This window comes from Clupea harengus, chromosome 18 (assembly GCF_900700415.2).
Source record: "Clupea harengus chromosome 18, Ch_v2.0.2, whole genome shotgun sequence".
Classification (NCBI taxonomy): domain Eukaryota; kingdom Metazoa; phylum Chordata; class Actinopteri; order Clupeiformes; family Clupeidae; genus Clupea; species Clupea harengus.
The window spans coordinates 23,639,624-23,647,940 of NC_045169.1; the positions used below are offsets into that span (position 1 = coordinate 23,639,624).

The following is an 8,317-nucleotide window of genomic DNA, read 5'->3' on the forward strand; positions in this document are numbered from 1 at the left end:
CTCTCTCCCTCCCTCCCTCCCTTTTCTCTCTTTTTCTCTTGCAGCGGTGCCAGTTGGCAAGATGCCACGGAATGCTGATATCAGCTGGTAGATTGGGGCCTGCCAACATGGCGAAGAGAGAGGAGGAAGAGCACAGTCTGAGATACAGAAAACGAAAAAAGGATTGAAAAAGAGAGAAAAAAAAGAGAGAGAGAGAGAGAAGAAGGGGCAGAGAAGAGACGCGCTGAACAGATTTCATTATTTGCAAACACTTATCAATTGAGCAGTGACGGTAAAGAAAGATGGAGAAACGGAACACAAACACGGAGTAAATAAATGTTAAAAATGGCCGGGCAGCAGATTGCAGTGGAAGAGAGGTTATGGCGTTAGTCTGACAGTATGGCTGGCCTGATGGCATTATCATATGAATATCACCAATGTGTGGCATTGTTCCACAGTCGCTGCCACTGGCGTGTGTGTGTGTGTGTGTGTGTGTGTGTGTGTGTGCCTTTGCATGTATGTGTGTGTGTGAGGGGGTATACATGAATGTGTGTCTGACCAGCCCTGTCATGCCAATAAAGCTTTGTGTGTGTGTGTGTGTGTGTGTGTGTGTATAGATGAATCAGGAGATGAGGTGCTAGACGGCGGGGGGAGGGGTGAAACGAAAGGCTTGGCAGACGGCAGGAGATAGATAAAACCCACACATGCACACATAATTCAAATACGGTTTTTAAAGACGTGGAGTTGGGGGAGCGAGGCTGGGTGTGTGTGTGTGTGGGGGGGGGGGGGGGGGGGGGTGTTGTGTGGTAGGCTGGTTGGCTTGCCTTTCAACACGGCTGAAGCTCATCGGCATAAGGCACTCATGCACGAGATTCGCACATGCCCAACACCTTTGTCTCACGAAACAGCAGTGCGGCACCCTGACACGCCGAATCTCACGGCACAGAAAAACAACAACAACAACAACAACGATTGTATTCCACTTTTAGGATCCTGACTGGGTGTTCAGGCAGGAAAACTAAATGTGGAATAAGCGTGTAAACTTAATTGTGAAAAATGATTTTCACTGTGAGTCACTTCATCAGTACAGGTACAATGCATAGGTCCTTAACGTATATACTGTGGTATATCACTTCACCAGTACAGGTACAATGCATAGGTCCTTAACGTATACTGTGGTATATCACATCATCAGTATAAGTACAATGAATAGGTCCTTAACGTATAATGTGGTATATCACTTCATCAGTACAAGTACAATGCATAGGTCCTTAACGTATACTGTGGTACTATATCACAATCTGGCATGCGATTACCAACTGCCAATTTAGATTCATGTCATACATTTTTAATAAGCCAAAATCCAAATATAGGTCATGAAAAAAATTAACACAAAATAAGCAAAGCACTTCACTAGTCACAAGTCATCCTCTGAGGCGTGCTCATGTCTGAGATAAAGCACCAGGGTAGTGACAGGGTACCTTGCCCTGATCTTGCCCTGATCTTGCCCTGATCAGTTTAGGCCACCAAACTCCAGACTCTGCAGACCTCACACATCCATTTACAAACCACAGGTGAGAGACTCCTCCTCCTTCCCTTCATCATTTGGGTGAAATGTCTCTATATTTACTGCCTGACCTGGTATTGTTTTCTTCTTCTTTAACCAGGTCAATGGAAGGAAGATTACTGTATTATTCATATTATGTTGCTGAAACGGAAAGGAGACATAGATTGAAGAGAGAGACCCTTAAGGGTTACCATCTTTATCTCAAGACATTTCCCTCACTCTTTTTTCCTCTGTAATTTCCTAAAGTGGCTCTTCACATTTAACCCGAACATGTCTAGTCTGTGGTTCACTCTGCACCATTAGATCAATCTATACACGGCCTTTAGGCCTACAGCTACACACTGGCTTTTTTAACCATACATCACTACATGAAAACTGCTATATAAATAAAGTGTATTTATTATTATTATTATTATTATTATTTTTATAATTATTATTATTGTGGCATGGTTAGAGGAGGACTAACATGGTCACATGTTGTTCTGCGTGAGAGTGAGTCCCACAGTCCATGCTGACTTATAGGACTTAGAGCGGCCTTTGTGTGAGCGGTTAGGGTAAGGTAGACTCTTATCTGAGACCAGTGTGTGTGTGAGCGGTTAGGGTAAGGGTAGACTCTTATCTGAGACCAGTGTGTGTGTGTGTGTGACAGTGATCAAATCTATGACAGGTCATCCGCAACTTTGAAATTGAGGACTGATCAAACTCGCAAAGCCCCGCCACCAAACCGACAACCCGGGCCCCGAGCCCCAACCCAGGCCCCGACCTCAACCCAGGCCCCGAGCCCCAACCCAGGCCCCGACCTCAACCCAGGCCCCGACCTCAACCCAGGGCCCGACCCCAACCCCAGGACCCAAAAGAGAGCCAAAGGGGGTCACAATATGGAAAGCCCCCTACAGAACCACCTGAAGCTGAATCTATGCACAGCCTGAAGAGAAACAGTATATTCCAAATGGTTTAGTTTTGTGTATTTATCATGAGATTCACCTTGGGCTCTTTAACACAAGATGAGCAGCCTAATTATATGTCATGCTGTTTCAAAAGACCTGAATCTGATCCAGAGATTTTGTATTAGTTATGCATTTCCACGAGCAGAGGCTAAACTTGCTACAGAAGTAAAATCAGTTCATTCTTAATTCATACCATCGATATTAAACCCTTAAAAGGTAACTGTTATGATTTCTCAATAAAAGACTATGGGCACACATGGTGCATGCCTGTGCTCAGTAAAGCAACCAAGCAAATGCTATTCATGATTTTTACATAAGGAATTTGATACACAAGTGATTTTGCCTGCACCATCTGTCTATAGCAGCCGGGCTGAGGGCCTTCGCTTGCATTACATAAGAAATACAGAGGTGCACCTACGTTTACCAATCTGGTGGCCGCTCTATATATAGCTTAAGGGGGTGTGCTTAGTAGGAGTATGAATGAATGACGATCCCTCAGGAATGACTAGCTTTCCAGTAGTACGGATGTGTATGCGTAGCGTATGGGGCGGGCGGAATGAAGATATAGGCTTGTGTGTGTGTGTGTGTGTGTGTGTGAGTGTGTGTGTGTATGTGTGAGTGGTATAAATAGGGGAGGAGGAAGAGATGTTCCATATCTCCATGTACACTATATGTGTTTCGAAGAGAGGTAGAGAGAAATGTGTGTGTGTGTGTGTGTGTGTGTGTGTGTGTAAGTGGTATAAATAGTTTTAGTGTGTATGTTATAAATCTGGCTGGCTTTTTTTTCCGCCTTTGGTCACACGGTAAACTTCCCTGCAGACTGGATTCATTTCCTGTACTTCACCTTTCCCTGAACTCTCCCCCTCACAACTACACCCCCCTCAGTCTCTCTCTCCCTCTCTGTCAGTCAGTCTCTCTCTCCCTCTCTCTCTCTTAGTCAGTCTCTCTCTCTCTCTCCCCCCTCTCTCTCTCCCCCCCTCTCGCAGTCAGTCCTCAAACCATCTTCCACATTTTCCCCTGTCCTCTTTTACCCTCTGCTTATCTCCCTCCAGTTCTCTCTCTCTCTCTCTTCTCTTTCTCCACCTGAGGATGTCCACTTGTTGTACATATTTTTTTCCCTCTTTTTTTTCTTTCTCCCATTTGCCCACTTAAAACACTGAGATTCCAGCCTCCCGTCTCTCTCACTCACACACTTTGATCTTGCCTCTTAGTCCCAGCACTCCTCCAACACACTCCCTTATTTCTCACGCTGTCCTTTCCTCCTCCTCTTCATCCTCCTCCACCACACTTTCACTCTCTGCTATGTGCTAATAAGGTCTCTCATGCAGCTACACACCGACTGGCCAAGGATCAGCTGTACCTCCTGGATAATTATGAACATGACTGACTTCAGACCGGGTGCATCTCACCCCAGACACCACTTTCATTTAGTCACATTCGGAGAGAGCCCCCTTTCCGGAGAAATCCCATCGGATATTATTTTTTTTTTAATAAAAGGTGGACCTTCTTTCTTCTGTGGGCATTCCCTGACTTAACTGTTTCTATTTAAGGTATCACAGCTGGTTGCTGCTGAAAGGTCTGAGTGAAATGAGTGTGTGTTGGGCAGCTGATTTAAAAAATTCACACACACACACACACACACACACACACACACACACACAGAACATCACCGGAGTATGATGAACTTCTGGAGAGTGCTTCGTCCACACATGCATACACCCTCGTCCCCCCCCCCCCCCCCCCTTCTACTCTACCGGAAGATCCTGCTGTGAAGGTCTGAAAGGAACATTTAATGGGCCCTATCTCATAGCAGTCTTGTCATGCCAATAGCTAGCACAAAAAGACGAAAATAAGACGTCACAATTAAAATGGTGGATTGCTGAGCAAATGCTGAGTTTTGCTGGCTTTGTGGCAAGTGAAGACGCTAGAAGATAGAAACCTGTGAGAGCAAGTAAACGTCTCACTCTCTATGTGTGTGTGTGTGTGTGTGTGTGTGTGTGTGTGTGTGTGTGTGTGTGTGTGTGTGAGAGAGCGCGGGGGCAGGTGAAAAAGGTGCATGTGCTTATGTGAGTGTTGCCATTATGTCAGTGTATAAAACAATATAAAAGCAATAAAGCCCACACAGACATGGACCCCCCCCCCCCCCCCTCTCTTTCCCTGCTCTGAACTTAGTTCTAAAGAAAGCGACGAGCACAGACTTCTGCTCTGGCACAGCACAACCCCTTGCTGAGCGCTAGGCCAGCCGCCGCCTCTCCATCTGTGCTGCACCTCTGTCTAACACGGACAGCACCACACGTCCACAGCCTGACCCAGATCAGCCACGGCGCCGCACCGCCACGCCACGCCAACGCTGCCAGGCTTCGCAGGTACCGCGGCGCTTACACGCCGTACTCAAGGCAATGATTCAGACCTAACGCCGGAAAGAAAGACTCTCCAATATGTAGCTGTGCAGTAGAGTGGCGGCACCAAGTTGATGTCGTAGGACTTGGTTATGTCAGCTGCGATTATGAAAATGCAACGCTTTTTTAATTTTTGTATTTCAAATACTTTTTCTTTTTGCTGAACCACCCCTGGTTAACTTCAGGGGGGAGGGGGGGTTACTTTTAAACTCTATGCTTTTAAGCTCTATGCTTTTAAACTCTATGCTTTTAAACTCTATGCTTGTGTGTGGCAACGTCACTATCCAGGGACCAAAATAAACATGCCGTAAATGGTCTCAAGCACACCAACCCACTTTGTGAATTGTGGTTAAAATCCTCTACAACAGGTCTTTTATATGCCATCTGCTTATGGTCGGCAAGTGAGCTCCCCCAAATGGACTCATCACAATAACCATTATTACAAAATTGCCGGATGTCCAGCGTTGTTTAGTGCTTTCAGTTATGCTGCGACTAATATCAGGGTAGTTTTACGCTCAAAGCAAAACAAGCAGGCAAAGGGGACGAGCGTAATAAGTTGTACTACAATACAAACTTCACCTTCTGTTTTTAAGGTCAGTACAGCTGTGCTTCCGCTGTGGGGAGGCCATGTGTACGCCCGAATCTCTCTCCAACAGAGTGTTAATTGCCGCAATTAAAGTAATCAGTGGTTTGGTGAGTAAACTCTAAAGTAGAGCTACCCTTCAAGGAAGCAGGAGTCACATAGGAACCATGGTGTGTGTGTGTGTGTGTGTGTGTGTGTGTGCGTGTGTGTTTGTGTGTGTGTGTGTGTTTGTGTGCGTGCACTTGGAAGAGTGCTCTGAGGTGAACTGGCAAAGATGATACAGTGAAAACATCAAGAGACCAACCTGCAAGGTGGTTTCATCTAGTTTGAAAGTAATATTTCCCTTTCTCACTTTCTTAAAAACTTCAATGGTGGTCTAAAATAGGAATCTCCAGAATAAGAGCCATTTGCTCCCTGGCAGCCACTCACATGCCAACGGCATAGATGAAAGAGGTCGACTTGGGGAGAAGAGAAAGAGAGCAAAACTGTAGCCTCAGTCAAGCCCTCAGTAGGTTTTGCTACGATTCAGTCCCCTTTGACCGAAACGAGTATATTGTAAACGTTGCCCCGTATGAAAGATGAGTTGTTTGCGATGTTCAGTCTTATTTCTCTCATACGTTTTTTTTGTGTTACGGGACGGCAGTGTATCCGGGCGACATAGATGACACGTCTGCTTCTTATCTCGAGAGGAATTTCCTCCGCGCCCCTGTGATGTGCGTCAATAACGTGCAACCATTTTCAGTCGCTTTTCTCCCCCTTCTCTCTCGCGGCCATCTCAATTAAAAAGGTACATTAATGAAATAAATAATTGCCAACAAACAAATACTAATGCAGGGTGCGATCCTCCCCAATACGAGATTTAACCGCTTCGATGCTTATGTTTGCAAACGTATCGTTATTCAGAAACAACAGTAGAAACACTATCTTAAACAAGTATTTCTGTAATCGACGAACGTTTATTTTTAAACGCTCTGATGGGAATGACAGGGTGCTGAGCTAGCGTATAGATCTGACTCTACACCGGGTCCATTTTCTTCCTGAATTTCTTTCAACAAAAGATTAAGGGAGGGGAAAGGACACGAGTATGCGAAGGGAGCAGGAGAAAAGTGCCATCATGGGTTTCATCTTGAATTGCACTGCCAATCCATCCACCATCACAAAAATAGCTTAACTACAACCAACCAGCACCTCCGGTGTGTGGCAATGAGCAACTTTTAACGGTTGACCTTAAAAGAAAGACTAAACCCCAATTTGTACTGACTCAGGGAAGATTATGAACAACTTGTTTCAGGTTTTGAAAAGATGCAGTGTTACAGTTACGCGTTCGCTACTTAGAGTGAAAACACTGTAGCGTCAAAAGAGGTGATACCGGAGCTAGTCGGCTACTCCAGAGAGGTGACGTTAGGACAAGACGGGTTGTAGTAATCGTAGGTAGTAAGTAGTAGCTCTATGTATGCCATAATAGCTACAATCTGTAATGCAACTTCGAGTTGACGGTCGTCTGTGCTTTCATCGCAGGCAAAAGTCGAAATTTCTCAACAGTGGCGTACTTTAGGCGTCTTCCAACAAAAGAATTAGCCAAGCTAATCACCGCGCTACGTATAAGATTTATTCACAGTCCCCAATCTTAAAATCATTCATCACTTGTTCCTCAACAGAAACAGCGTCGATAGAGAACGTCATCTTTAACACCAAAAGCTCGCGTTTCGACATGTCCAGTACACCGAGTACTCTTTTGAAATACAAACTACAATCACTCAAAGTTCAGTAGCATGTTTTTGATTCACGTAGCCAGCCTAGTGTCCTCATTGCTTACAATCAGAAGCCTTGCTAAAATACAATCACACAGCATGCATTGTGCACGTTGCAGCATTCAAGTTCAACATTCAGATTGAAACACATTAGCGGAAACTTTGTAAAAGTTCGATGGTTATTATAACACAGACGATGACTTATACCCGACTTTGGATAGAACACTTTTTAAAAAGCCAGATTACACCTGAAATATTAAAGATAAAAGGTGTTATCGCATTTTTATCCTGCAATGCAACTAATTTGGGCCTAATCTAAAGTTGCGACATTTTCCACATTCGCATCACCGTCGCCGGCAGTTAGGTACACACAGGCTGGCGGTCGGATAGGCGCACATAGCCGGGCATCATACATGACATACACCAAAGTGCACAAGTGTGTGGGGCTACATGTATGCACTGCACGGCACGCATATATGACCCGCCAATCACTCAGACCGTACGCATGCTAGCTGGCTGAAACAGAGTAAAACTACTACGTTTAGGAAAAAAAAGAAACTATGAATTCCTTAGAAAATAACGATGATGGTTCTATACCGATTAAATCCACAGGAAAAAGTCGTCGTCAGATATTTAGTTGTTTGTAAATGTAACAACAAGTATGTAATTTTGGGAAGCCTGTAACCGGACTATCGAACAGAGTGGCTCCATCTTATCATCTATAAAGGTGCATGTATATAAATATTGATCAATTAATCTGTATTAACTATATATTCCTGATGAAAGTAAGGCTCAATGTACTTACGGGAGAGGCGACGAGGAGATTAATGACAAGACACGTCATGATTACGTTTCACTTGAATTAAATACATTACGAGTTAGGGAAAAAAATGGAAATCGGGGTTGTTGTATACAAGCATACGCCGTTTCCCCCTCCCTTGCTCACTCTTCTCCTCCTCCTCCCCTCTTCTATCGCACGTCTCTCTTGCAATTTTTTTTCGCAAAGATTCATTTATTGTGTAGTCGTGAGTGAGTGTGTGAATGAGAGAGAGAGAGACACACAGAGAGAGAGGGAGAGAGAGAGAGAGAAA

The 8,317-nt window shown here is 44.7% G+C and overlaps 1 protein-coding gene across 2 annotated transcripts in view; it reads right to left on the reverse strand.

Moving 5' to 3' along the window:
• Window positions 1-8,317, reverse strand: part of znf219 (zinc finger protein 219) — a 24,176-nt gene extending 15,859 nt beyond the window's left edge. For both annotated transcript variants that reach the window (XM_031584900.2, XM_031584898.2), the window contains exon 1: window positions 8,032-8,317. The gene's annotated coding sequence lies outside the window, so the exon portion shown is untranslated. The remainder of the gene's footprint in view (window positions 1-8,031) is intronic.